At 45.2% G+C, this 26,270-nt stretch overlaps 1 protein-coding gene and 1 long non-coding RNA gene across 4 annotated transcripts in view; both read right to left on the reverse strand.

Moving 5' to 3' along the window:
- The window catches only part of LOC307226832, a 207,822-nt gene that overhangs the window by 92,397 nt on the left and 89,155 nt on the right, over nt 1-26,270 (reverse strand). The window lies entirely within an intron of this gene.
- Nucleotides 1-26,270, reverse strand: part of SEMA4D (semaphorin 4D) — a 117,657-nt gene that overhangs the window by 72,683 nt on the left and 18,704 nt on the right. For all 3 annotated transcript variants that reach the window (XM_079995423.1, XM_079995425.1, XM_079995424.1), the window contains exon 2: nt 22,115-22,157. The gene's annotated coding sequence lies outside the window, so the exon portion shown is untranslated. The remainder of the gene's footprint in view (nt 1-22,114; nt 22,158-26,270) is intronic.

A 26,270-nucleotide genomic window follows, 5' to 3' on the forward strand; every position in this document is an offset into this window, starting at 1 on the left:
CCCAATGAAATGGTTCTTAAGCACGACCACACCAAGACTCCATTCTGATGCAATGCCTGTTTGACCCTTTATGGGTGTAAATTTGCAAAGTGGGGCAGTGCAGCTGATTCATCGTCTCAGTCAGGAAACTTGACAGGCAGAAACAGCACATAGTTTCTTACTGGCATCTCGGGTGGACCGACTAACTCCAGGTGTTTTAAGTTCAGACTAGCTGTCAGAATACCGAAATGTGACTCATTCAGAAATAGTGTTTACTAATCACCTAAATCACTGCAGACGTCTGCATGGATATCTGAAAATGGCTATCCTCCTAGATAAAATAGGCATGTACAGTGGTACCTTGGAAGTCGAACAGAATCCGTTCCGGAAGTCCGTTCGACTTCCAAAATGTTTGGAAACCAAGGTGCGGCTTCCGATTGGCTGCAGGAAGCTCCTGCAGCCAATCAGAAGCCATGGAAGTCGGGTCGGACGTTCGGGTTCCAAAGAACGTTCGAAAACCGGAACAATCACTTCCAGTTTTCGATCGCTTGGGAGCCAAAACGTTCGACTCCCAAGGCATTTGAAAACCAAGTTACGACTGTACTGCTAATAAAAGACTGAGGAATGCCAAAAGGTTGTGAAATATTAAAGGCATCCACTTTGAACTACTGCATTTGGAAGCTCACAATGGAGATGAAATGATGATTTTTTTTCAAAATGCCTTGAGACCTGCTTGCATTAACGTATATTTCCCAGCACCATTTGTGCAAAGATTATAGACTTTTAAAGAAACTGGGTCATAATCCTTTGGGGTTACAGCTGAGGAATTTATTTTCTATCTATTCTTAGGGGAGAAAGGTGAGGGAATCCCCCCCTCCTACCTTTCATTTCAACATTATTTCCCACAAGACAAAGCTAATGCCTAACAAAATGTATCAGGACTCACCCCCCCCCCCAACTCTGACAACACTTGCATGTTCCTCTGACAGAAGGGGGGGGGGCGGGAACCCGAATAAGCAATTTGACCTGAGCAATTAAGCTCATTTCTTTTGTGAAACTTATAATGAAACGGATGGAATTTCCTTTTCAATACAGCTGCCTGTTCTAGTAATTGTCAAGGTAAATTGCACAGAAATACCTAATTTATTCACAAAAAGCCACTGTGAAAGGGGATACTTTAGAGTATAAATGTCTCCTGGGGTTCACCACTTAAGATTTAAAGTGGCGAAGTATTTCTTGTTCATGAGATGTAACACCACAGGGCATTTTTATGGTAACTGGGAAAGGAAACATCCCAACTCTGTAATTTATCAGCAATAGTTTTGCTGTACATAGGAATTTGTGGCCATCTCACTTATGAAATGAGGTTTGTAGCATCTAATTTTTAGTTATAAATATTAATAATGTTTTTTAAAAAGGAATTTCCATTTCTGAAAGCCAAGTCTTTATAAAATATCCTTTGGTCTATTTGTGTGGCTCAAAATTTGACTAAAAAATATGCTAAACTGCTCCAATCTCAATGTTTTAACTGTTTAAAGATTGGTTATGCAAAAGGAGAGAGAAAAAGGAATTTAAAAAATGGGTCGAGTGAGGGCTTTCTGAATCCAAAGGAAACAGCTGCTTATTTCCCAGCAATTTTAGATTGTGTATCAAATCCATTTTACACATACCTTGCAAATATTGTGCCACAATGTCCAAAGAGGCAATGACAAGCTTTGCACATAGTCAGGATGTTTTGTGCAAAAGATTCCACAGGACTAATTTATTTCTCAAGGCAGAAAGGGAGCCCTGCAATGGTTTGTGTGTCACGAGCAAGTATTAGAATACAGGAGAGCTCTCGGGGTCTCAGAAGAGGAAGCAGCGGCTAGGAAAAAGCAAGCTAAATAATGCAAAAACCTTTAGAGAGAGAGACAGAGAACGTGTCGGGCCTTGGCAAAGCTCCAAGATGATGCACAACTGGAAGTCCAGTTCTAGTGCCGAGTCGCAAACGGACATGAGATAGGTGACATTCTTCGAAGGCAGGCAGGTGAGGTGGTCAAGGGCTGGAGAAAATAAAAGGAACACTGGAAGCTGCCTTGCCAGGCCAATGGTCCATAGCTGTCAACTTACAGATTTGAAAATAAGGGACCAGCAGCCTTGAAAATAAGGGACCAGCAGCCAAAATAAGGGATTTTAGTCAACCAGTTAAAAGGAACCAGATAATTTTGGAGAGCAGCGCCAGTTTTTAGCCCTTCGTTTCCAGAGGTTGCTGCTCAAGACACCAGCCGATGAAACACTGCAATTAAATAACTACAAGCAGCAACCACTTTTCGCACAAAACGAAGTCCAAGCTACGAAGATGCTGCTGCAGTTCTGTATCTTTTCTCTCATGTTCCATCTGCAGCTCTCAGTTCCATCAGGCGGGGCGGGAGGAAGGGGGGGGGGAAATAGCGCCCGAAGTAAACCCGCAGATCAGACCATCTATGCTAGTCTACCACTACAAATCTATGGGAGAAGCGCTTGCGGTCCTTCCCTTGTAGCCCTTGGAACACCTGCCCGCGCCTCTGCCTCCTCCTCTTCCTCCTCTGAACTGCTTTCTCTATGGTTGCCCTCACTCTCCTCTCAATTCATAGACCATGCCAGGGTGCCATCTCATTCGGGTCCTTCGGCCGCACAGCCGCAGTACAGCCTAGCGGGAGTGGGAGCGGTGGTGACGGGCAGAGGGGAGGCCCCAGGCAGAGATGCCCAGTTCGGCGGCCGTGAGGAGGATGGTGGCGGAAGGGCCCAAGGCTTCCACCAGTCCTGGCGGGGAGGGGTTCCCGGGGGCCGAGGCTGATGAGAGGAGGCTGGAGGGGGGTGGGCCGGGCAGCCAAGCAAGACAGTTGGAGCCTCCCTCCTCCCTGGCTGGCAGGGAGGGAGGGAGAGGAGCTGCTTCCTTTGAAACCCAGGAAATTTAAGGGACATCCATCAATAAGGGACAGCAGCGGGACATGGCGCTGGGATAAGGGACTGTCGCTCCAAATAAGGGACGCTTGACAGCTATGGGTCCTTCCCAGTCCTACAGGGAGATGCCAGGAACTGACTCTGGAAGCACCTGAATACTCTACCACTGAACTACAGAAAGCAAGATCACCAGCTGCAGGGTGAGGCCAGGTCTGTGTGGCTACGATTCGAGACAAGGTGCTCTGCACGATGAACGGGACTTGGATGTTAACCGTCATACAAGCTCTGCACTGTCTCAACCAACTTCTGAGATCAATATTCAGGTTGTGGTGTGTGTTGGCTATATTCAGATTGCTGTGGTTGCCTAGAAGATGCCCTTGCTCTACAGAGGTGTCATCTGCAAGGTTTGTGGAGCAAAAATTAGCATCAAGTGTCAAAGAAAATAAGGGAATACAGTGGTACCTCGGGTTAAGAACTTAATTCGTTCCGGAGGTCCGTTCTTAACCTGAAACTGTTCTTAACCTGAAGCACCACTTTAGCTAATGGGGCCTCCCGCTGCTCCCATGCCGCCACCACACGATTTCTGTTCTCATCCTGAAGCAAAGTTCTTAACCTGAGGTAATATTTCTGAGTTAATGGAGTCTATGACCTGAAGCTTCTGTAACCTGAAGCGTATGTAATCCGAGATACCACTGTATAGGAACTGTCCTCATACTAAGTCAGAACAATGGTCTATCTACCTCAGTACAATGGTACCTTGGTTTGCAACCGTTTTGGATTACAACGACATCAAAACCTGAAGTGTGTGTCCCCTTTTTTGGATTACAACCCCCCTTTTGGGAGGGGGGATTACAACCATTTTCTTTTCTTTTTGGAGGCCCCACTGGCAAAAGCGCGCCTTGGGTTACAACCTGTTTTGGTTTACAACTGGACCTCCAGAATGGATTATAGTATCAGTGTATTTTCTACAATGATTGGCAGCAGCTCGCCAGGGTTCCAGGCAGGGTTTCTCAAAAGTCCTACCTGGAGGCGCCCATGAATTGATCCTGATATCTTCTGCATGCAAAGCAGATGTTCTACTATTGACCTACAGCCCGTCCTCACTGGAGACTTTCTGCTTGATGCCATGGTATGGGACTTCCTTCCAGCACCATATAGTATTGTTCCATCAGAAAACTCTAAAACATTTTGTTAGAAGACCGGGAGAGGGAAAATGTAGCTGGTCAATTGATATAACTACGCAATGACAGTGCAAACAGGAGACATCCACTATAGACATCTAGGCAAGTCCTAGATCTTCCTGCAAGAACTATCATTCTCTAAAGTCTTCTCCCAAAATAGAGACCACTGTGGGCTTGTGCTAAAAGCTGTGGATCTGGCAGGCCTTTAAAGACTCCTTTAAAGGTGACCTGCACTATCCCCCTTGGCCAGGGCTGCCAGAAGAAGCCGCTACACCAGCACTGAAGCAAGTCCCACATGCAACACAATGATATGCAGCATTTCGCCAGCATTGAGACTCAACCCAGTGTGTTGCAAAAGCAGAGCATCGCCACATGTTCAAATCTTGGGCCAGTCACTGTCTCTTAGCCCAACCTACCTTACAGGATTGTTTTCAGGATAAATGGGGAGGGGAAAACAAAGTTTCTTGGAGGAAAAGCAGAATATAATGTATGTATGTATGTATAAAATAAATATATAAATCTTTTAGAATGTATTATTAGGGTTCTAAACATTTGACCGTTTTAGCTATGAAAAAGAGGGTTGTTTTTAAGTACCATATTTCTTCTCCATAGTACAAATACTGTATTTTTCGCTCTATAAAGGTAAAGGTACCCCTGCCCGTACGGGCCAGTCTTGACAGACTCTGGGGTTGTGCGCCCATCTCACTTAAGAGGCCAGGGGCCAGCGCTGTCCGGAGACACTTCCGGGTCACGTGGCCAGCGTGACATCGCTGCTCTGGCGAGCCAGAGCCGCACACGGAAACGCCGTTTACCTTCCCGCTGGTAAGCGGTCCCTATTTATCTACTTGCACCCGGAGGTGCTTTCGAACTGCTAGGTTGGCAGGCGCTGGGACCGAGCAGCGGGAGCGCACCCCGCCGCAGGGATTCGAACCGCCGACCTTTCACTCGGCAAGTCCTAGGCGCTGAGGCTTTAACCCACAGCGCCACCTGCGTCCCTTTTCGCTCTATAGGACGCACTTTTTCCCCTCCAAAAATGAAGGGGGAAAATGTGTGCGTCCTATGGAGCGAGTGCAGGCTTCAGGAAGGAATCCGCAAGCCTGCGGAGCCCGCGGGAGTTCCCGCCGGGCACCGCAGGCTTGCGGATAGCTTCCCTAAGCCCAGGGTGTGGAGTGGGCTACAGCGCCACGCTCCCCGGGCTTCAGATAGCAGCAGGCTCCGGGAGCGATGGCGAGGTTGAGCGCAACCTCGCTTTCGCTCCCGGCCCCGTTCTGGGGGCTGGGGTCGGGGCAGCTCGGGCTTCCCCCGCCCCCAGCCCAGCAAGCTCTGGGAGCAATGGCAAGGTTGAGCGCAACCTCGCCTTCGCTCCCGGACCCCCAGCCCCGAGGCTAAAAACGAAGCCAAGACAGCAAGCGGGATCCATCCAATTAAAAAAAAAAAATCTTTTATTCCCCCCCCCCAATAAAAATTAGGTGTGCCCTATGGTCCAGTGTGCCTATAGAGCGAAAAATACAGTATACAGTCCAACCTATTGCGAATTATAAGATATTAAGGGACACAAAAGACATTTCTTGGCGTAAAGAGGACTCGCTTTAACCGGTATTGCCCCACCTTCTGATGTAAATGACAAGCTTAAGTTCATTCTGGCATTGTTTTCCTATTTGATTAGCCATGCTAATTATGTCTCTGACTTTCTCTCTTTTTTGCCAGAATCACGAAACAATGGCAGACGTTTTAGAGAGTAAGAAGAAGCATTGTCTCAGCCTTGCATGCGCCAACAGAAAAAGTTACGTGGCCCTGTAATTACTTTCAGAGTTTTCCTATGCAATCCTACTACGCACATCCAACGATACTCACATGAAGTGAGTGGGAAAGGATCACCTCACACAAATATCAGCCAAGTACGTTTCAAAAGGGCTGGTCAGGTGTTTCCATTCTGAAGATAAATTTAATGTGCTGATACCTGCAGTGTCAGCAAGACACTTAAGCACACCTATTGTTTAACTTCGGAGCAACGTATGAGTGTGAATGGATTCCCCTGACCTTTGCAATATGTTCCCAAACTGAAAGGAAAGGCAGGTCGTTGTGTAAGGGAAATGTGGTGCCGGTTGCCATCTTACAGTGTAAATGTGGCAAATGCGATGAGGCCAAGACTTGCCACCAACCAGCCCCTTGCTCCCTGCAAACAATAGGTATACAAACCTGCACCGTTCTTTGCGGGAAACAACCAAGCAGTTCTTACCTCTAAGAACCCCGTGGAACCCAAGAGCTGTTATATAACTGAAAGCTTACTCAAATCCAATTCCTGTGGCCCGCAGGGCACAGCAAGACACTCAGCGCTACTGGATGTTACCAGCGGTGACAAGTAGCTTAATTCTGCCCCATTTACAACCTGCACCACACATGGGGTGCAATGTGAGAATGCGCTCAACGATGAATGTGGAAAGCCTCTAGGCCAGACGGCACGTAGGCACCACATGAAAAAGCCATGCCACACTATCTCAACCACAGTGGGAAACTGCTGCAAACCCCACACTGAACTAGCAACCCCTGAAAATCAAGCAAGGGAGGAAGGACAAGAAACCAGTACAGTGGTACCTTGGTTCTCAAATTCCGGTTCCTGGGTTCCGGAAGTCCGTTCCCAAACCAAAGCGTTCCAAAACCAAGGCGTGCTTTCCCATAGAAAGTAATGCAAAACGGATTAACCCGTTCCAGACTTTTAAAAACAACCCCTAAAACAGCAATTTAACATGAATTTTACTATCTAACGAGACCACTGATCCATAAAATTCAAGCAATAAACAATGTACTGCAGTCACACAATTAATCTATCAGTAGCTGAACTGGGTTCCACACAGTCACAAAAACAAAAAAGGAACAGCCACAAAAACAAAAAAGGAACAGCCACAAAAACACAAAGTAAATAGCAAAAACAGACCTCAGTGTAACACTCAAATCAGAAATGCGGCACTCAAATCAGAAGCATAACATTCAATACGGAGCGTGTGCGGCTTCCGAAAAAGGTTCGCAAACTGGAGCACTTGCTTCTGGGTCTGCAGTGCTTGGGCTCCAAGTTGTTTGAATACCAAGGTGTTTGAGAACCAAGGTACCACTGTACAGTGGTACCTCGGGTTACATACGCTTCAGGTTACATATGCTTCAGGTTACAAACTCTGCTAACCCATAAATATTACCTCAGGTTAAGAACTTTGCTTCAGGGTGAGAACAGAAATTGTGCTCCGGCGGCGCGGCGACAGCAGGAGGCCCCCATTAGCTAAAGTGGTGCTTCAGGTTAAGAACAGTTTCAGGTTAAGAACAGACCTCCGGAACGAATTAAGTACTTAACCCGAGGTACCACTGTATAGGATCACACAAAATGCCTGCTAGTTTAAGAGAAGCCATCTGCAGGCACTTACACAGGTCTGAGCTTCTCATGTACAATCCTAAACAGAGTCACACCTATCTGCTAGACCAGGGATGAAAAACCTGAAGCATTCTGTATGCTATTGAGAGGGAAAGTCCACTGGTTAGGAATGATGAGAGTCTATGGTAGCATCTGGAGAGCCATCTGTTCTCCATTCCAGCACTAAAGCCTTTTCCTTAGAAATAATCACAATTAACGTGCACAGGACTGTAGTGCCAATCAGTGTTACTTAAGAATGCACAAAGGGGACTTTCAGGATCACCTTTTAACTGCAGCGCAATACATTTCTGTATCTACTAACTTAATTTAAGGTTTTCTGGAGAGTGCCAGCTTTACATGAGATTAATCCCAAAGCTTTACCATAAAGAATAATCGTTTCGCAAGGAAGATGAATAATATAAGCTTTTCAGCAACAAAACTGCTGAGTATTAATTCCTATTGTTCAACAGCAGCAGTAAATGGGAATATGACTAAACAAAGAAATGCCACTAGGATCTCAGAAATCCACTCCATATGAAATTAAGAACGCTGATCATGACCTTTTAAAATCCGTATGGGGAGAGGACAGCTGATGCCAGCAGGCTGACAGATAATTAGATTAAAAGGTTGCAAATTAAAAACAGACAAGTTCAACCTAGAGGGAAATTACACATTTTTAAAAACTGTTGAAAACCACTCTCCATTAGAACAGCAGGTCAGAGCTGCATGAGTTGAAGCTTTAAAGTGCTAGCTTCAGAAATTACTGACTGGAAAATTATAAAGGCTCTGTTACAACAGAATGTCAGTTTAAAAGGGATGTCAGCCTCAGATAAATATTAGAGCACCCTTTCTTTGTCTTCCATCTTGCACAAGTTATTGTACAGTTTAACCCCCTCCGCTTCCGCCAGTAAAAATTCACATTTCCTTCAGATACTGGAAGGGATCTGGGCAAGGGTTTTTGCTCCCCCCACTTTTTTTGATGGTTTTGGTGTTAAATGACCAATCGCCTCTGGCCCCCCACACTCCCTCTGTCCCCACCCAGCACACAGATTTGCTCACCAAATTCCCATTTATCACAAACCAACATTTTGTCCTTACATTCAAATGAGCAAATGAGTTTGAGCTCACCCTCCAAGGCAGAATTGCAAGCACCATTAAAAAAAACCATGGTTTGGGATTCAGGGAGGAAAGGGTGTTGAAGGAACATGTGAGCCCAGGGCTTTCTAACGTAACTTCAAATTATAGTCTGGTTTTATATGCATCACAAGCTTACACGGTATATGATCCAGCATTAGGGCACTGCCAGGTATCTTTAGACAGGGAAATGAAAAATATTTTTTTGTTCAGCAGTGATAGCACAGGAATCCCTCCCACACTAAAATTGTGAGAAGCAAAGGCAACGGTGATAAGAATAGGAATGTGATGGTAATACAGTGGTACCTCAGGTTAAGTACTTAATTCGTCCAGAGGTCTGTTCTTAACCTGAAACTGTTCTTAACCTGAAGCACCACTTTAGCTAATGGGGCCTCCTGCTGCTGCCGCGCCGCCGGAGCACGATTTCTGTTCTCATCCTGAAGCAAAGTTCTTAACCTGAAGCACTATTTCTGGGTTAGCGGAGTCTGTAACCTAAAGTGTATGTAACCTGAAGCGTATGTAACCCGAGGTACCACTGTATTTGTCAAGCGTGAATATTACGAAGAAGCCTGAAGATGGCATGTGTCTTAATATATAGATTCCATTCTGAAGGTGCGCTGTAAACTCTGCAGAGCTTCAGAAAGGTGACTTGGTCTCAGTTATCCACCCTCTGGTAACCTCCAGGTTAGACTACTACAATATGCTACGTGCAGTACTGCCTTAGAGATATTGGTAATCTAGAAACTGCATTCAGTACTAATGGGGACTGCATGCTGTGACCTGTAAAATGTAAAGTGCATTGCTTTCAAAGTGCTGGTTTTGATGTTTAAAGCCCTTCACAGCCTAGGACCAGAACAACTGAAGAACCACTTTTCTCCATACAGTTGTACCTTGGAAGTCGAACGGAATCCGTTCCGGAAGTCCGTTCGACTTCCAAACTGTTCGGAAACCAAAGCACAGCTTCTGATTGGCTGCAGGAACGGACGTTCGGATTCCAAAGGAACCTTCGAAAACACAAACACTTCCGGGTTTCGATCATTCGGAAGCCAATTTAGGAATGACTATATATACTTCCCTTCCATTAATATATTCTCTTCCTGCAGCTTTTCCTGCTGTCCAAGGTAAAGTTAGTGGCTACCCTGAGAAGTGAGGGGCTTCTCAGTGGTAGCACCCCAGTGAGGTTCACCTAGCACCTGCTTTATTGCCCTCAGCACCAGGCAAATACATTATTTTAGATGCAATGTTAATACTGCTATTTATGCTGCTGTTTTTAATTAGCGCATTACAACTTTGTTTCTCCCCATTCACATTTCTGCTGTTTTGATCCTTCTGTAAACTACCCCAGACATACACTATCACAAATAAGATTTTTAAGGGGAATTCAACCATGCAATGTGATCAATAGCACATGGAACAATATCCCCATATCCCTCCTCCTGTTTCATGGATTTCCCCAGCCCCTCAAGCCAAATTCAGAGTGGGGTGTGCAGGGGCTGGTTGCACCAGCAGAAACTGACAGGACTCACTAGCTGAATCCCAGCCTTTCTTACATATTTCTGAACATGACTTTCCCTCCATTTGTCTCATTTTGATCCCAAACTTTCAGCCAAAGAGCTCAAGGAAAAATATAAAGTTCCCATTCAGATAAGTGTTGCAGCGAGGGGCAGTAACTGAAGAAGTCAAAGGCAGGTTTACATTTTTAGAATGAAATTAGTAATAGGACACCTATGTGTTTTCCCTTATATCTGCACAAGTAAAATTCCTAGAGAGACATACTACTACTTTTCATGTGAGTTGAAAACTCAACGAGGTGGCACACGGATTATCCCTGCTCCAAAGGCCACTCAATGAACTTCAAGGTCCAGATGGTGTCTGAACCCAGGTTTCCCTGGCAGAAGCCTCAGTCTTGGTGTGAAATCAGCCAGAGACTATTTGCAGCATATAGTTTGTACTTCTTTTGCAAAAAAAGAAAAAAAGAAAAAACTGGAGGGAGAAGGCAGAGACATTATTTTACTCTCTATAAAAACCTCTTAGTGGCAAAGCAATAGCTGAACGCTTCTCCTTTAGAAGCAAATCAATTTGGCTCACACCATATATTCTTTCTCTTTCAGTGCCAATGTTCTAACAGGAAGGCTGAAAGTCTAACAGGAAAAGCATGCAAGCAATAGGAAGAAAAATGTTTGTATGTTTCACACCAATTTACATCCTGCCTTTCCACAAAAACAGCACTCGTGGCAGAGCTTCTCCCTATAAATGGCCTAACTCAGAGTGCATTCCCGTCCTATTTGCATTGATGGCATTTAAAAGCAACTTCCTTTTAAGTGAGCTACACTGTTCAGACCCTCTTTATTTCCAAGGAAAGCAGGCAACGGCAGCCCCACACTGACATTTATTTCCCCAACAACAAGTCTTCGCATATTTTAATTCCAAGAACTCCTCAAGAACCTCAAGCTTCCTCAAAACAGCCCCCCAAGAAGAGGTGGGGAACTGTATCTCTCCCTAAGGTCAAGGGTAACCTGTCATTATGGTAGTGCATGGGCCAGAATCACAAACAAGTTTTTTCCACCCACTCCTTGCCCTGCTCTTGCCCAAGGCTGCCCCTTTTTGCCCTTGCAGAAAGCTTCCCTCCGCCTCCTACAGTCCTTCTGTTTCAGCTTTCCTTGAAACCACTTCCCTTCCTCAGTTTTCCCCAGACACATGAGATTCGGCTGAGGGCCACGTGCAACTCTTGGTGCACAGGTTGCCCAACTCTGCTCTGAATGCAAGCTTCTCAAGTTTCCTAGGCCTAAGAGAAAAGCCTTGATTGCCAGTCAAAAGTACTTGCAGTCCGAACAGAGAGACATCAGCAGGAGAAGTGATGAAGGCATCACAGAGCCACACCAGTCTTGTTGTTGTTGTTTAGTCGTTTAGTCGTGTCCGACTCTTCGTGACCCCATGGACCAGAGCACACCAGGCACTTCTGTCTTCCACTGCCTCCCACAGTTTGGTCAAACTCATGCTGGTAGCTTCGAGAACACTGTCCAACCATCCCTTCCTCTGTTGTCCCCTTCTCCTTGTGCCCTCCATCTTTCCCAACATCAGGGTCTTTTCCAGGGAGTCTTCCCTTCTCATGAGGTGGCCAAAATATTGGAGCCTCAGCTTCACGATCTGTTCTTCCAGTGAGCACTCAGGGCTGATTTCCTTAAGAATGGATACGTTTGATCTTCTTGCAGTCCATGGGACTCTCAAGAGTCTCCTCCAGCACCATAATTCAAAAGCATCAATTCTTTGGCGATCAGCCTTCTTTATGGCCCAGCTCTCACTTCCATACATCACTACTGGGAAACACCAGTCTTAGGCAACATTAAATATGGTACTTTGATCCATGTGCCCTGCACAAATTCATTGCACTGATGCTAGATTTCAGGACGCAGTGCAAGGAGCTATGACCTCAACCTGGAAGACAGACCGTGGCACCAGATACTGTACATAACACCTGTGAAGACTTCCAGTGGTGCCCTCCATTGCCAGGTGTGTCCTGCTGGAAACAGAAAAGGGCTTTCCCCTTGGCCTGTCTTTATATCCACTTAGTTGCCAAGTGCTTTTGTGACATCACAAGAAACCCACAGCCAATGGCAAGAGCTGGGGAGGCATCATCTTCATTGCTTTGAGCCTCACAATGGCGGGTGGACCTATAACTGACTGTGTGCTTGTTTATTCAGGACATGGGTGGAGCTGTGGTCTAAAGCAGTGAGCCTCTTGGGCTTGCCGATCACAAAGTCAGTGGTTCGAATCCCCGCAATGGAATGAGCTCCTGCCAACCTTGCAGTTCAAAAGCACACCAGGGCAACTAGATAAATAGGTACCACTGCGGCAGGAAGGTAAATGGCGTTTCCGTGCACTCTGACTTCCATCACAGTGTCCTGTTGTGCCAAAAGCGGTTTAGTCATGCTGACCACATGACCCAGAAAGCTGTCTGTGGACAAACACCGACTCCCTCGGCCTGAACGCAAGATGAGCGCTGCAACCCCAGTCACCTTTGACTGGACTTAATCGTCCAGGGGTTGTTTATCATTTTTACCTAGGACCAGCAGGACAGAGCTGACTCCCCACAGTAAGCACAAAGTTGTTGGGGTGCTTGTCTCCGCAATTTTGGGTTATGCACATCCCTTCCATGGCAGCCATTTTTTGACTGGTGCCTCCAGAACTCTTATTGAAATTCAAAATGGGCCCACTAATCAAAAAAGGAAGGCAGCCCCTGATGTTCGGCCTCAGCCAATGCCTGCTAGAATCAAAGTTATTAAAACCGATGTTTAACATCCTGATTCCCAGCATGGAATGGAACTACAAGTCAATGGTGGGGCTTTTTTTGGGGGGGGGGTCCACAGCTACGATACTGGGAAACAGAACCAGTAAGATCAAATGGGATTTTGCTTCCAAATAAACCCATTGGGTTGAGTTCCTTGTTCCTGGCTTGGAAAAATATCTTGGGAGGCCAGTATTAATTTAGACAGTACTGATTTTAACAAAATTCTCTTGGCTTTCTAAGGAGAAGCTAAAGAAAATGCAATCCAGATCTTAGCTGCTTTCTCGCCTGCACTGATGAAAGCTAACGTGATCGGACGACAATGTGAGCAGTATTTTACAAGCCATTTTCATAACTAAAGCCAGAATGTACTATTGGATCTCGCTCTGGCATGCTGTGCTTTACAAGCCCATCTGGTCCTGTTTAAACCAAATGATAGAATAATCCCCCCCCCCCCCCAAGTTTGGGGATTCTTTCAAAGGGGAATCATTACTTTCACAACGCTTCTTGGGAGCATTATTTGATATAGACTGAAGCAACACAGGCGTCGTGGGAAGAACAATGGCTACTCTGTCTACATAATAAAATGCCCAGTGCGCAAGCTGTCTGGCCCATTTAGACTGCTGAAAATATTATAATTTTCCCCCTGGGTGGAAGAATTAAATTTACATTTTTCTCCCTGACTTACAGGACGCTTAGAAAATCCAACAAGCGAAAAATATTTAAGGGCCACCACGGCTAGTAACTGTCACAGTTTATTGCTGTTTCTACCATCATGGTCATATCAACCACAGAAAATATATATATACACTAATCCAATATTAAAGAACAGAATCAACCCAAGTACATCTTTACATTAAAATGTACCTCAACCTTTGGGCAGTCAATGCAAATCTTGCAGCTCGCAACTGATAGTTTGGAGAAACTTCAACGGGTATCTTTTAAAAGAAAAGGGTTTTGCCGCTGTCCCGGGGTTTTCTTTTCTTTGTTGCAGGTTGAGTACCTTACTATGTGTGTATGTTTAGGGGTTTTTTTACCTCCTGGCTGATAGGATGCATAGCTTCTGTTCAATTCCCCCCCTCCCATATTTGTATATTTTTGTTGTTTTCACAAACTATATAAGCCAAAAATAAGTCAGAGAGACTTAAGGGGCTGTCCCTTTGCTCATGCTGGAATCCCCTATGACTCACTCAGCCAGCTCACAGGTAAGGACAGCTTGTCCCATTTTTAGCATAAGGTGGGGGTGTTAAAAATTGCAGCTCACTTTCAGAGCTGGATCTGAGCCTAGGACACTTATCTCATCATCCAACCGTATAGCAGACTCATTGTATGAATTTGGGTGTTTGTTTCTAACATGGAATTAATCTCCATATTGGGGGGAAATAACCACACTATTCTCTGTGCAGGTGAACTTTACACAGAAGTGTCTATATTGCCACCAGTACCCTAGCTTCCCTACAAAGCCACATGTAGCAACTGAAACATTCTTCTAAAATGATGTACATCATGGGTAGGCAAACTAAGGCCCAGGGGACGGATCTGGCCCAACTGCCTTCTCAACCCGGCCCGCCGACAGTCCGGGAATCAGCATGTTTTTACATGAGTAGAATGTGTCCTTTTATTTAAAATGCATCTCTGGGTTATTTGTGGGGCATAGGAATTCGTTCTTCTTTTTTCAAAATATAGTCCGGCCCCCCACAAGGTCTGAGGGACAGTGGACCGGCCCCATGCTGAAAATGTTTGCAGACCCCCAGTGGCGTAGCGTGGGTTATCAGCACCCGGGGCAAGGCAAGTAATTTGCGCCCCCTAACCCATGGATTTGCGCCCCCTAACCCGTGGATTTCCCTAACCCCCAGATGTTGCGCCCGGTGCAGCCAGCCCCCCTGCACCCCCCACGCTACGCCACTGCAAACCCCTGATGTACATGGCTCAACATTTTCCAGAAGAGATTAATCCTGTGTCTTTGCACCCCAATTGTTGAAGACAAAAGTATTGTAGCGGGAAAGGTAACAAGGTGTTATGTTCGTTTTCTCTAACAAGGTGCTGCCATATCTATAAATCATCACCCTAGCACAAATGCTATAACTCAAATTCTAAGGACTTTCAAAAGGATTATAAAATGTCTGTGACTCCAAAGGATTAAGTCACATGCTGAAGCCTGCAGTTTTCAACTATATTCATGGCTTTCAGGCAGAAAGATGGAACAGCTGCATGACGCATTCATCAGGAGAGACAGGGATTCATTTAAAATTGCTTGGGGGCAGGATGTTGGGGTGAAAATCAACTTCTCTCTATTCACAAAAGCTATGAGCTATCAAGCAGACTGCATGCCCACAGGCATTACAAACCCTCAGGATACCAGCCTCTTAAATCAAAACAATTCATCCCTTTGGACAGGTAATATTGTGTGACTAAGCAATACAATAAAGGACAGAGACATTTGCTTTCACCGTGAAGCAGACAGGAAAATGACTTATTTCCTGTTAGTCCCCCTTACTCATATCTCCCTTGTAATGCTACTGTTGCAAGGCACCTGAGCAAAAAACAAAACACCCCCCAAAAACAAAACACACATTCTGAACTAAGGGATGTACCTTGCTCACCTTCTGCACAGATGGTTCATAATTCGCAAATGCATCGCCTCCAGGTTTTGCCCTATTTTACCCCTCCACCCAAGATTCTTTTCGTAGCCCCAGTTAGAGTACGTGCATATTAAACAAGGGGACGCGGGTGGCGCTGTGCTCTAAACCACTGAGTCTCTTGAGTTTGCCGATCAGAAGGTCGGCGGTTTGAATCCCCGTGACAGGGTGAGCTCCCATTGCTCTGACCCAGCTCCTGCCAACCTAGCAGTTCGAAAGCACACCAGGGCAAGTAGATAAATAGATACCTCCGCGGCAGAAAGGTAAATGGCATTTCTGTGCACTCTGGTTTCCATCACAGTGTTCCGTTGCACCAGAAGCGGTTTAGTCCTGCTGGCCACATGACCCGGAAAGCTGTCTGTGGCCAAACGCTGGCTCCCTCAGCCTGAAAAGCGAGATGAGCGACGCAACCCCATAGTCGCCTTTGACTGGACTTAACCATCCAGGGGTCTTTCTTATTATTATTATTATTATCATCATCATCATCAAACAAGTTAATACGTAGAGGCAGAAGTAGGATGACAACCACTGGACCACAAGCTTTCCACATTTTCAGCAGGAAGCATAAAATGAATTACAGTCATACCTCGGGTTACAGACGCTTCAGGTTGTGTTTTTTTGGGTTACGGATGCACCGAAACCAGGAAGTACTGGAACGGGTTACTTCCATGTTTCGGCGGTCGCGCATGCGCAGAAGCGATAAATCATGTTTTGCGCATGCGCAGAAGCGCCGAATCGCAACCTGTGCGTACGCAGATGCAGCGCTGCAAGTTGCGGACCCTGCGGGTTGTGAACATGCCTCCCGCATGGATCACGTTCGCAACCCGAGCATCCACTGTATAGGAGTGTGTGCTCTTAGTACACCTGAGAATGCAGATTCCAAACCATGCGGAAGAACCTCTGCACACATAGCTGTATGTCCCCGGAGCCCTCTCGCACCTTCTACTGAACAAGTGGTTCTCAGGACCAGCAGGCAAGAACTCACTCCCCTGCCCGCAAGCTTTCAACACATGTGCAAAGTGAACAGGGCTTGCATTGCCTACTGCCTAATGATCACACGAATATTAGTGAGCCACAGTTGAGACCGAATACCTTGACCTAATCAAATAAAGTCCATCAAAGACCTAAGTATTCCAGTTTTTAACTGGCATACAGTTGAATCTAGATTCTTCACAAGGGCTGCGGAGTGCATGTGTCACAAATGGCAGCTCTTCTTTTTTTTTGTCATTTGCACTAACAGCCAATGTCACATACCCAAAGAAGAGCCCAAATGTCTTAACTGAATTATAGTCGGGTTGGATTGATTTAAAATCAAGTTGAGGGCTGCTAGGGCTTCCTAAGGAAATCTGTAAGAGTAGGGGAAGTCACACACATACAAATGCCATTGATCAAGACAGAATTTAAGTTAATGAAGCTTTCTTCATTAGATACAGAGCTCTATTTTTCTATTATTTTCAAAACGTACAGAGCTCTATGTTTTTTTAAAGGACACCACACTTAGATCATAGTAAGTCACAGTGTTTCCAGAAACAAAATTATGCAGAACGGTGGATTGTATTTCTGAAAACGGTTCTCGTTAGAATACTCTATTCGCCTCATCCCCAAAGGATGATGTTTTATTTTTCTAAGTAGTTCTACCTGTTCGGTAAGTATCACTGCTGTGCAGGCTTAGCCCCACTGCTAGAGATACATTTCAACAAGCCACATATAAACTAAGGTGTACTAAAATTAACATGCTTAAAAATAGAAAGGCTCACACTGGTTACTCAGTGTGCGTCTGCAAGCTCTGCATGAGCTGCCACATAAACCAGTAGAAACACTTCCCACAGACCCACATGATAGAAGACTTGCTACTCTAAGCTTGCTACACAGGCTGTGGACGAAGGGGACGGATTGACAGTCATTAACAACAATAATTGCCTAATACAGGGATAGAACCTAAAAAGCTTTCACGTGTTCCTATAAACCTTTCTCTATTAAAAAAACAACAACCCATTTATGTCCAGATACATGGAAAAAAGTGATTTATGATTAAGATTTTATTTATTATGATTTTCACATCTTTTTTCAGTTTTGGATTAGAGCAGGGGTCAGCAAACTTTTTCAGACATGGGCTGGTCCACTGTCCCTGAGACCATGTGGGGGGCCAGACTATATTTTTTCGGGGGGGGGGGGGGGGATGAACGAATCCCTATGTCCCACAAATAAACCAGAGATGCATTTTAAATAAAAGGACACATTCTACTAATGTAAAAACACGTTGATTCCCTGACCGTCCGTGGGCCGGATTGAGAAGGCAGTTGGGCCGGATCCGACCCCTGGGCCTTAGTTTGCCTATCCCTGGATTAGAGACATCATCTGACGATTTTTTAATTTTTTTAAATGCCGTTGCATTTTTGGGAGAAGTCCTATTCTCAAGTTCTGCCAGCTGAAGGGCTCTTAAGTCCCACCGCAGGGGTGGGAAAACCTCTGGCTTGCAGAACAAACATGGCCCTCCAGGAATCCCAATTTTGTGTGTGAGGCTGCTGGTTGCTTCTATGTTCCAACAAGGTGAGCTCCTGCCCCACAACTGATGGCCCAACCCCGTCAATGCAGAAAGGAGAAGCATTGGGGGGGGGGCTTTTGAAGGTGTACCTTCTCAAGGCTTTCAAAATCCCCCTGTGTCTCTTCTTAAACGCACTGCTGATGGGTGGGAGCATGCCTTCAACTCCAACACCCCCCCTTCCGCCCCCTCCTTCGAATGTTTGAAGGCAAAATACATGTATGAAAGCCCTGTTGTTCCAGGATGTTTGCCTGGAACCAGAGAACGTCTGCTTTTAAAAAAGCAGGGAGAGTTCCATTGGACTAGGGCTCCTCCGGTGGCTTCTGTCCACCTGACACTAAGCTAAAGGTAAAGGGCCATTAGGTCCAGTCATGGCCAACTCTGGGGTTGCAGCGCTCATCTCGCTTTATTGGCCATGGGAGCCGGCGTACAGCTTCCGGGTCATGTAGCCAGCATGACTAAGCCGCTTCTGGCGAACCAGAGCAGCGCACGGAAATGCTGTTTACCTTCCCTCCTGAGCGGTACCTATTTATCTACTTGTACTTTGACCTGCTTTTGAACTGCTAGGTTGGCAGGAGCAGGGACCGGGCAACGGGAGCTCACCCCATTGCGGGGATTCGAACCGCCTACCTTTTGATCGGCAGCTCCTAGGCTCTGTGGTTTAACCCACAGTGCCACCCGCATCCCTTACCCGATACTAAGAGTTGGGTGTTAGACTGGAACAAAGTGAAAAAGAAATGCAGCAGTGCCAGCTTGGCCCTGAGACTGTGGCTGCCCAGGGTGCCATGCAGCACGCCAGGCCCTGGAAGTGAAATGTGTGGGTGCCCAGCCCCTTCGTGGGGAATTTTGTGGGTGCTCAGGCAGGAGTTGGCACCTATGCCCCATGTTATATCCAATTGCTGCCTGTATTGTGAGTTCAAGTTCCAGGGGCATCCTGCTACTGTCCCTGAGACATCTTTTTCCAGGCATCTGAGAGGGGCATGTTCTTCCCTCAAACTCTTGTCCTGCTTGCCAATCCCACAGCCTGTGCAGTGAGCCACTGGAGGCTATTGTATGTTTATCTGCGTCTGCCCTTGTTGTGTGTCCTGGCCCCATCTGCTCCTTGGTTGCTCAGAAACAGTGTCTTTCCCTCCCTGGGTTAGACCTCGAACCCTTGCAAAAGGAGTGTCCAGGGTATGTTGTGTGTGCTGGGTTCCTAACACAGCGGTTGTGTGTGAGAAAGGGGGTTCAAACTCCGGCCTGTAATGATGCCTGGAGACCGTCTATGCCACCAGGGCTCTTGAAGCAGAGATGCTCTGCCAATGTTACATGTGATGTTAGACAAGTACAGTGGTACCTCGGGTTACAGACGCTTCAGGTTACAGACTCCGCTAACCCAGAAATAGTACATCGGGTTAAGAACTTTGCTTCAGGATGAGAACAGAAATCACGCAGCTTCAGCGCAGCGGCAGTGGGAGGCCTCATTAGCTAAAGTGGTACCTCGGGTTAAGAACAATTTCAGGTTCAGAACGGACCTCCAGAACGAATTAAGATCTTAACCCGAGTTACCACTGTAGGCCTGTTAGGAGCATGTCCCAGCTGCTACAAATCACTGGCTGCCTCTGCATGTGGGTCATGTGTGAATTGTAGCAGTTCTTCCAGGGATGTTATAATAATAACAATTGATTATTATCTGGCTGGGTTTCTCCAGCCACTCTGGGCAGCTTCCAACAGAATATTAAAATACAATAACCTATTAAACATTAAAAGCTTCCCTAAACAGGGCTGCCTTCAGATGTCATCTAAAAGTCTGGTAGTTGTTTTTCTCTTTGACATCTGGTGGAGTGCGTTCCACAGGGCAGGTGCCACTACCAAGAAGGCCCTCTGCCTGGTTCCCTGTAAACTGGCTTCTCACAGCGAGGGAACTGCCAGAAGGCCCTCGGAGCTGGACCTCAGTGTCCAGGTAGAACGATGGGGGTGGAGACGCTCCTTCAGATATACTGGACCGAGGCCGTTTAGGGCTTTAAAGGTCAACACCAACACTTTGAATTGTGATCAGAAACGTACTGGGAGCCACTGTTGGAGGCATATCTTTTTTTTCCCCTGGTTTTGTATTTTCTTCTCAGATGCTTCCCTGCTCTACTCAAGGGATAGGATTCAGTGGCCATTCTGCCAGTGTAGCAATGGCTTATCTATGGTAAGGTAAGGGACGCCTGGACAGTTAAGCGCAATCAAAGGCAACTGTGGGGTTGCGGAGCTCATTTTGCTTTTCAGGCCAAGGGAGCCAGCATTTCTCCACAGACAGCTAAACCACTTCTGGCACAACGGAACACTGTGACGGAAACCAGAGCGCACAGAAACGCCATTTACCTTCCCGCCGCAGCGGTACCTATTTATCTACCTGCGCTGGCACACTTTCAAACTGCTAGGTCAGCAGGAGCTGGGACAGAGCAATGGGAGCTCACCCCGTCATGGGGATTCGAACCGCCAACCTTCTGATTGGCAAGCCCAAGTGGCTCAGTGGTTTAGACCACAGTGCCATCGGTGTCCCTACGCTTATCTATGGACCCAGCATAATGCAAGTACAGGATTGCTCAGTTCAAGCCCTCCCTCTAGTCACAGTTTGTGGCTCCTCAACACAGACTAGTTTACACTGACACAGATTCTTCAATGCTTTACTGAATAAAAAGGAAGATAAGATCACTGACAAATGAAGGATAAAAACACTAGGAAGGAAACACCTTCTTTTTAAAGAAGTATGCAGACCAAGTAACAAACACATCTTAACCTGTTTCTGAAGAATCTTTGTAATTGAAAATGCAATCCATCTAAACTCAGCTGTTTTGTAAGTCTTTGGGGGTTTTTTGGCCGTATCCATTTAGTAAGCACATTTTTCATGCTTGAGCAGACCGTGAAAACCTATGCATGTTTACTTATAAGTAAGCCCCACTGTGTTCAATGAGGCTCCTCCCAGGTAAGTGTGTATGGGATTACAAGTTTGTTAAAACTAATGCTTTTTGGTTTTGTTTACTGTAGTTCAAGAGCGCAAAGAAAGTCACACAGGGACTCTTAAATGTGCTGGAATGCACTGAACCTTGTATCCTTGATTTGCATATGGCTGCCTGCTTCCAAAGCCTCATTCGGTTCTTCAGAAAAAAGGAACAGATTCTTGCAATCGCTCTGCTCAAGCAGAATTACGCAAATAACCAATGCCTTCAGTTTCTCGTACAGTAAGAAACTGCAGGGTCTCACACTATTGTTTACACAGTCTGAAGCAAAAAAACGCCTTCCGTGGTTCTAGGCAACGACGAGAGATTTGCTGTCAAGTGGAAAGTCCTTTGAGAGAAGAATGACAGCATTCTAAAGCCAGCCGCGTTTTTAAATCCCATGCAGCCTAAACTGGATTTGAGATCAATATTACTTTCTTTAAAACAAAACAAAGCCAATGCTGGGAAAGGAAGGGGAAAACACACAGTGAATCTGTAAGGGCAACAGCACTTTGCTTCCGCTTTTCATATTATTACGCAAGATCTGGCGAACCATCAATAATTTTAAAAGTAAATACAATAAGTGTATGCTCACTGGGTCTTGCCAATCCAAAGTATATTTTTAACTGGTGGCAGGCCTCGTGGAGTTCAAAGGGCATTTCTTACAAGTGACCGTATCTAGGATCACAGGCCGATAGCATAATCCTATGCTCTCTCTTTTTCTAACTCGGAAGTACCGTATTTTTTGCTCTATAAGACTCACTTTTTCCCTCCTAAAAAGTAAGGGGAAATGTGTGTGCGTCTTATGGCGCGAATGCAGGCTGTACAGCTATCCCAGAAGTCAGAACAGCAAGAGGGATTGCTGCTTTCACTGCGCAGCAATCCCTCTTGCTGTTCTGGCTTCTGAGATTCAGAATATTTTTTTTCTTGTTTTCCTCCTCCAAAAACTAGGTGCGTCTTGTGGTCTGGTGCGTCTTATAGAGCGAAAAATACGGTAAGTATCATTGAGTTCAGCGCAGAAGTAAGTGTATCTAAGATTGCAGGAAGTAACCATAAAACTACTCACTGTGAAGATCAGAGAGTGGTTTATTATGGGACTCGCTGTATTCCTGTAGGGAAAGGAATAAAGAGTTTAATTGGTCTTCATTCTGTCAGTTTCTCGTCGTCCCCCCTCCCAGGAACTGTATCACAATTACACTCTTTCTGGCTGAAAATGACTCCTTGGGACTCCCACTGGAAGTAGTCAATGTCAGTCCCTAATCACTGGCAGGGAAGGTGAGTGATGGGAAGCACTTTCACCTTTTCCCTTGGGGAAGGATCCTGGCTCCGTGACATGGAACTACCGTGTCTAGAATTCAAATGAATCCTTAACATTGTATGCAGCTCCAGGAAGGGAAATCAACAATGCAACAAGCAATGAAAGAAAAAGCTACCAAGCATTCGTAAGACTGCTCACCATTTTAAGCTAGTTATCAAGGATTGGCAGAAATCCATGCTAATATATGCAAGTTCATACTCGATTACAGAGCGAGAAAGAATTGTGATGCAACAAAATGTGATGTGCCCCACCTGGTAAATATATTGCAATGTATGCAGGATTTGTATAAGAGTCTAAACCATGGACGACATGTAAACAATATTAAAATACAGGAAAATGTTTAATGTACACAGAATTTAATACATATACAGAACAAAAAATAGTTTCTAAGTACTTGGAAAGCAGCACAGAAAATGCATTTCAAATTGTTAATCCCCAGTACCAATTTTTAGGTGTGACCTATATGCAGAACTGAATATTTCAGATGAGTAGGAGCTGTGTTGGATTTCTGGGCAATCAGTTAATTAGAGCAAGTTATATTCTAAACAGCAAATACCCTTCAATTAATACGGTATTTGTGAACTGATGTCCAGTTAGGGCAAACTACTGCAAACTGAATGCACTTTATGAAGAAGAGAAATGATGGGGGAACTCCAGCAGGAATTGCTAACATAAGTATCAGTGTTACATAACAGCATCAGTGTTCTGGCTACAATGAGTCTAATTTCTCCCAAAATCTTCCTCTGCTGATTTTTGTTTCAGATACAGTGGTACCTTGTTTTGTGACCGGGATCCGTTCTGGAGCCCCGACCACTAGCCGAAAAGGATACAGGGCAAAGCACCATGTCTGTGCACGCACATGGATCGGTTTGCGCTTCTGCGCATGCGCAAGCGGAAAACGCGGAAATAACCCGTTCCAGTACTTCCAGGTTTGCCACGGACGTTCACCAGAAAGGATGCTAGACGAGGCGGACAGTCACGGATGTATTACTGTATATCTGTTCAATTACTTGTGAAGCTGATCTGATGGGCCGAAAATAATTTACTTAATTCTTGGAAATACTTAAGAGCACCCATGAGTATTAGACTGGAATTGCTTATTAAAATTCATGAAAATTATTTTTTCCATAACTAAATGATGAGGAAATTGAAAAACAACCCGATTTTACTCAATAATTCCAGGTTTATGAATTGCAAAGAACCGTCATGATCAGAAAAACAGGGATTGAGTAGAAAAGGATGCCTTGCTCCTCCAGCACAACAGCTTTGTTCTTAAGCTGTCCCATGAGAAACCATATCTAAACATTTCCTCCTATTATCCTGTTAAAGTAGGAAAAATAAATGCAAAATCTGGATGATGCAGACACTTGTTTCACTGGCAAACATCCATTAATAGTAAAATGTGCAGAACAAGGAAACACCTCATAAAAAACAATCAATGACCACAAATGAGAGCTGGAAGACACAAACAAAGATGAGCAAATATACTTCCAGTATGGCATGGCTGGGCTTGAGACAAGACATATGACTGGGCCAAATCTGTGCAAGCGACAATTTCTCCTAAATTTGACAACAGACTAGAAAGGGCTGTCATTGTAGAGTGATACCTTGGTTCTCAAACGTAATCCATTCTGGAAGTCCATTCCAAAAACCAAAGCGTTCCAAAACCAAGGCACGCTTTCCCATGGAAAGTAATGCAAGATGGATTAATCCGTTCCAGACTTTTAAAAACAACCCCTAAAACAGCAATTTAACATTAATTTTACTATCTAACGAGACCACTGATCCATAAAATGAAGGCAATAATCAATGTACTGTACTATAAAATAAATAAGACAGTATTGTAAATGATAATTTTTTTAAAAAAAATTCTTACTTGCACTGATGATAGTCATTGTTTGGATGGGGGGCTTTTATCCATTTCCACAGCCACACAATCAATCAGTAGCTGAACTGGGTTCCACACAGTCACAAAAACAAATTAACTGAAAAAGCCTCAAAAACAAAAACGCAAAATAAATAGCAAAAACAAAAGCACCAAATACAGTGGTACGTTGGTTCCCAAACTTAATCAGTTCCAGAAGTCTGTTTGACTTCCAAAATGTTTGAAAACCAAGGCGCGGTTTCTGATTGGTGCAGGCGCCCCCGAAACAATAGCTGACAGTCGCATCAGACATTTGGCTTCTGAAAAGCTTTCAAAAACCAGAACACTTAATTCCGGGTTTTTGGTGTTTGGGAACCAAGGCGTTTGAGAACCAAGGTACCACTGTACTATAAAAATGAGTCTTTCATCTTGCAAATCAACTGAGTACACAGTGGTCTTATGCAGACCTAAGCAGAGGTGCTGGGGACTGAACACATGGCCTTCTGCTTGCTTTCGCGGCTCCGGAAATCGCGTGCGTGATCCGGTCCACGGAGGGATCTCTGCTGGAGTGAACCGGCCCAGGCAAGGTAAACCTTGCCGACCTGATACAGGGGGAAGGGCACTGCCTAGAATGTAAGACTAGCACCAAGAAGACAAAGGTTCAAGACGTCATTCAACCACAAAGCTGATCAGGCAATGTTGAGAAAATCATACTCTCTGCCTAATTGATCTCAGAGTTGCTGGGAGGGTAACATGGGAATGAGTTAAAAACGGTGCCCCGAGTTTCTTGGGGATAATGAAAATGAAGACAAACAATTCATTATTGCTGTTGGTGTCGTTGCTGTTGTTGTTGTTGTTTAAAGTTAGTGACACGATCTTATTCCAATAATACCTTTCTAATCTGTTGTGGGGTTTTTTTGTAATTAGCTCATGTATCAAACCTGTCCGCGATTACAGTGGTACCTCGGGTTACATATGCTTCAGGTTACAGACTCCACTAACCCAGAAATAGTACCTCGGGTTAAGAACTTTGCTTCAGGATGAGAACAGAAATCGTGCTCCGGCAGCACAGCAGCAGCAGGAGGCCCCATTAGCTAAAGTGGTGCTTCAGGTTAAGCACAGTTTCAGGTTAAGAACGGACCTCCGGAATGAATTAAGTATGTAACCAGAGGTACCACTGTATTTCCTTTGCTCTTCCCGTAATGTTCGTGCTTTAAGAATATTTGTCTCAGCAACGGACCCAATCTTTTTTGACTGGTTAAATGCTGTGCAGAAAATTTAAGACCATAAATACAAGGATACCTCAGAGGAGGTGTTGCGGGATTGGTTCCAGACCACCGCAATAAAGCTTAATATCACAATAAAGCGAGTTGCACAAGTTTGTCGGTTTCCCAGTGCATATGAAAGTTATGTTTTCACTATGTTATAGTCCAGGGGTTTGCAACCAGTGTGTCGCGGCACTCTGGGGTGCCTTGAATGACGGTCAGGGGTGCCGCAGGTAACACTGGCTTCTGTCTCTCTTACCCACCTCTGGGACTGGCCAGGTGGGAGGCACTATATATATATATATACACATATATATATATATATACACACACACATATATATATATATATATATACACACACACATATATATATATATACACACACACACACACACATATATATATATATATACACATATATATATATATATATATATATACACATATATATATATATACACACACACACACACACACACACACATATATATATATATATATATATATATACACATGGGACGCAGGTGGCGCTGTGGGTAAAAGCCTCAGTGCCTAGGGCTTGCTGATCGAAAGGTCGGTGGTTCGAATCCCTGCGGCGGGGTGCGCTCCTGTCGTTTGGTCCCAGCGCCTGCCAACCTAGCAGTTCGAAAGCACCCCCGGGTGCAAGTAGATAAATAGGGACCGCTTACTAGCGGGAAGGTAAATGCCGTTTCCGTGTGCGGCTCTGGCTCGCCAGAGCAGCAATGTCACGCTGGCCACGTGACCCGGAAGTG

Source organism: Podarcis cretensis, assembly GCF_951804945.1.
Source record: "Podarcis cretensis genome assembly, chromosome: 11".
NCBI lineage: Eukaryota > Metazoa > Chordata > Lepidosauria > Squamata > Lacertidae > Podarcis > Podarcis cretensis.